General features: G+C 29.6%; 1 protein-coding gene and 1 long non-coding RNA gene across 2 annotated transcripts in view; both read right to left on the reverse strand.

The window, feature by feature from the left end:
- Nucleotides 1–4329, reverse strand: part of LOC106680077 (very long chain fatty acid elongase 4) — a 255148-nt gene that overhangs the window by 221902 nt on the left and 28917 nt on the right. The window lies entirely within an intron of this gene.
- The window catches only part of LOC136795726 (uncharacterized), a 55779-nt gene that overhangs the window by 50773 nt on the left and 677 nt on the right, over nucleotides 1–4329 (reverse strand). The gene's annotated exons all lie outside the window — the stretch shown is intronic.

Genomic DNA, 4329 nt, shown 5'->3' on the forward strand with positions numbered 1-4329 from the left:
CAGGTCGAAACGTCGGCATAAAATAAATAAATATGGTTTTGTTTATTTATGTTGTTCTTTGCTGACCGCACCCCCCGACAAACTTCTTCAAGCATTAATCTACGGTCAACTATCTACACCTCAATAATAAAAACTACAACTCCTACAAAGTCAAACGTCATAAACTGCTTGATAGTATATTCTACTAGCTTTAATTTGAGTGCTAATAGACATCTGTACGTCTAAAGATTTCTGAGATACATTTTTTCATAAATTAAATTCACTAACTACTGATGCTGCGGTAAATTTTATTTATTTTTTTAATCGTAAATTTCGACTATTTACATTATACATAATTTTTATTAAATTAATAAAAAATTGGGAGGAAGGGAGTGAAATAACTGACTTTTTCTTTTGGGCTCTTGGACTAATACGTACTGCTTCGTGATTAATATGTGCCTAGATAACATTTCTGTTTACGTTTCTAGACGTGGTCTATACCCATCTATACACTATATATGTATATATGTAATATACACTCTATATTTAATGTATTGGGAGTGGGTAGCTCAATGGTACGTTATTTTCTGTTTCAATGTAGTCGTGAGTCAGTCCTGTGGGTTCAGGAGACCCCCGGGGCCACCCAGCCATATTAAGTGAGGAAAAAGCGTGATTCTGAACAAATCACCTCCTAGCACAAACGTCGGTATACTAACAGAAGTTCCTTAAAAAGTACTGCACCCCTGTTTCTTTGTGGTTTGTAGTGGTACAGATTTTCTTTTTAAATATTTAATGTATTATTAATTGATTAATACGCAGCATCAATTAAATAATAATTTTTTTATGAATATATTATATAAACTAATTTTGATGAGAACAGGATTATTTGCACTACTTTTGTTCTAAAGGTTCAATCCAATAGAACCATTAGAATTCTATATAATTTAACTGTTTCACTTAAACAATTTGGATCAATATAAAGCTTACTTTTTCTAGATCACAGATGATGTTTTTATATAGCTTATAGCACTTTAGTACTAGTAATAAAAAAAAAAAATTATGTTTTATCTAATAAATACTTTTTACTATGTTTTATATTATATATATATTTTTATTATATTTAATTATAAATTATGTTTTAAAATAAATAAATACCCATGATATAGGAACCCTTTAACCGATTCAGAATAAATTAACTGAGTTGTTCTTACGTGTTTCAGAGCTAATATAATCCGGAAAAAAATATATTTTATTCATTAATCACAATTGTTTAATAATGCAGTAGCTAATTATATGGATGGAGAGAAAAAACTCCAATTTACATTAATATTCAAATTTGGATAAATCGATGACGAACCGCAATTTTTTCACTAAAAATTTTTAACTACGAAATGAATTACAAATTTTTCGATTTCGATAAAGCTTTCAACTTGAGGATTTTTTTGAGCGCTGTAGTAAAATCTGCCGCCTTTTTCAGAGTAAAAATCTTTAGTCGAAACGTGGTAGATTTGTGTCGTCGTAGAGTTTAGAATTGAATAATTAGTTCAATTTATTATTTTTTTTTATATTTACAAGATCTCGGACGTAATCCTTGTGTCTAATTTTATTTGAAGATTGATAAGGAGTATTAATGATCTTATGTAGGATTTTGAATTATAGTATTGTATAACGAATGAATTTTATGTTTTTATTGGTGCATTAAACCCAAGTTCCCTTTGTCATGATAGGTCTCTTACCACTTGACGAGCAATAAGCAGGGAGTCTGTCTGTCGTTTGTCTGATTAATGTTGAGGAAGTCACAAACGATGAAAAGTTTCTTGCCGTTTCATTCTCGCTTGAGGATTCCATGTTAGTCGTTTGTGAGCTGAAGTTCTAGAGAGTTCACTTCTATAGGGATAAATGGGATACAATTGGGACAGGATGTTGTAGGTTCATGATGAAATAAAAAGGTGATTTCATTGGATTTCTTTTGATCCCATTGGCTTGAATCCTTTATTCAAGTATTGTTTGGACGGGTTATTACTTACTGGTGACACACTGTCTCAATAGCGCAATTTAATTTAAAAATACTTATCTCAATAATAATAAAGCGGAATAATGTGCTCACAAATTGAAGTGGACCACTTATAAAAATGTAGATATTTATTTCCTTTCACCACCATGATTTGATTATTTTCTAGCTTGAAACAAACCATTTCCACAAGTTATGTACTATCTTTGTCTTAATCTCAGTGAATATGAGGAACAATGAAGTGCAAAAATAAAAAAGACACACTTTATATACTCTATTGGGATTCATCCCAAATTTAATGACTTGGAGAAATAAATATAACTCATTCATCCAGCCAGAAAATGCAATAGATTGTTCTTAAAATGACTTTAAGAAGATTTGCAGGCGAAGAAGCAAGGAGGGCTATGAATCTTTTAGAGTTAGGCCATTTTCACCATGATGATGGCTGGGGATTTGGTTAACTTCTGGTTTCCAATACTATCGCATAGTTTGGTATGGTAGGTCAAAAAAATGTTATGTTAAATTCTTCTGCACCTCTCCTACTTTTTCATATTCCTTGCCTCCCCCTATCTGATAGTACAAGAGCCGGGAAGAAAAAAAGGCAGTTATTTCACCCCAATTTTTGATTACTTAATTGAAAACTAGGTATAATTAGTAGTCAAAATTGATGAGTCTGCCAAGCATAAGTAGGGGCGATAAAAAATGGCGGCTGTTCCAAAACCTTAAAAAACATTAATTTTTCATTCGGAGCTCCATATCTTAAAAACTACCAACACACTTGAAAATTATTTAAAGAAGAGTAGATTTTCTGAAATATTAGCCCTACTAGAGCTATTTACGTTTAATGATTCTCGAGATATAGCCTTTTAAAAAGCAACTTTTCATAAAAATGTACTGAAATATCAGTAGTTAGTTAACTTATTTTGAGAAATCTATATCTCAGGAACTATGTGACATACAGATGTCTAATAGCAATCAAATTAAAGCTAGTTTAATGTACTATTAAGTAGTTTATTACCTTTATCTTCGTAAGAATAGTAGTTTTCATGTTATTTGCTAAATTGATTTATAGTTGTTTTCAGACAATAAGTTTGATTCATGAAAAACTTTATTTCAGAAACCATTGGACATACAGATGTCTGCCAGCACTCAAATTAAAGCTAGTTAAATGTATTATAAAATAGATGATAATGTTTATCTTTGTAGGAGCAGTAGTTTTTATGTATATATTTGACAAAATAAACTCACAAAATGTTAATTTCTAGTTGGTCGTATAAAATGTTGGATTTTTGAAAAAATATATCTCTAGACCCATAAGACGCACATATGTCAGCCAACACTCAAAATAAAGAAAATTTAACTTGAAATAAAGTAGTTTCTGTCACTTATCATCGCAGGGGTAGTAGTCTTCATGATATTCACATTATGAATATAAATTTGGCTAATAAAAATTTGTGCGAACAACTATAAATCAATTTATTTTAGCAAATATCATGAAACCTACTAATATTCCTACGAAGGTATAAGTCGGAAACTACTTTATAGTACATTAAACTAGCTTTAATTTAAGTGGTAATAGACATCTGTACGTCACATAGTTCTTGATTGATCTATATTCAAATATAGATTTCTCAAAATAAATTAACTAACTACTAATATTTTAGTACATTTTTGTAAAATGTAGCTTTTTAAAAGGCTATATCTCGAGAAACATTGAACGTAAATAGCTCTATTAGGGCTAATATTTGAGCAAATTTACTCTTCTTTAAATAATGTTATTTTAGATTTTCTAGTGCTGTTGGTAGTTTTTAAGATATATTGCTCCGAATGAAAAATTTCTGTTTTTTTAAGGTTTTGTAAACAGCCGCCATTTTTTATTCCTCCTACCTATACTAGGCAGACTCATCAGTTTTAACTAGTAATTATACATAGTTTTCATTAAAGTAATAAAAAATTTGGGTGAAATAACTGCCTTTTTTTTTTTTTTTCTTCTCGGCTATTGTACTATGAGTGGTCTACTTCAATTTTAGAGCAACTTGTTACTTGAAAACATACTTAAATTTGCCAAGGAAGAAAATTTGTTTTTGTCAGACAATTTATCAATTGTAGATTAAAAAAATCAGAGAAATTTGACGTGCAGATCATTTAATTCCCATAATGACAGGTCGTTTGTGGTCTATTCAAAGTAAAGCCTAAATTATATTTATAAATTGATTTATGCGTTTCCAGTTAAAGCGTTTCGCTATAGTTTATTTTATTTTTTATTTTTAATGAACTTTTGAATAATAAAAGGAAATTTCAAAGAGATAAATAAACTTTAATTATAATTAATCATTAAC

This window comes from Halyomorpha halys, unplaced genomic scaffold (assembly GCF_000696795.3).
Source record: "Halyomorpha halys isolate HHAL.00 unplaced genomic scaffold, Hhal_1.1 Scaffold241.1, whole genome shotgun sequence".
In the NCBI taxonomy this organism is placed as follows: Eukaryota; Metazoa; Arthropoda; class Insecta; order Hemiptera; family Pentatomidae; genus Halyomorpha; species Halyomorpha halys.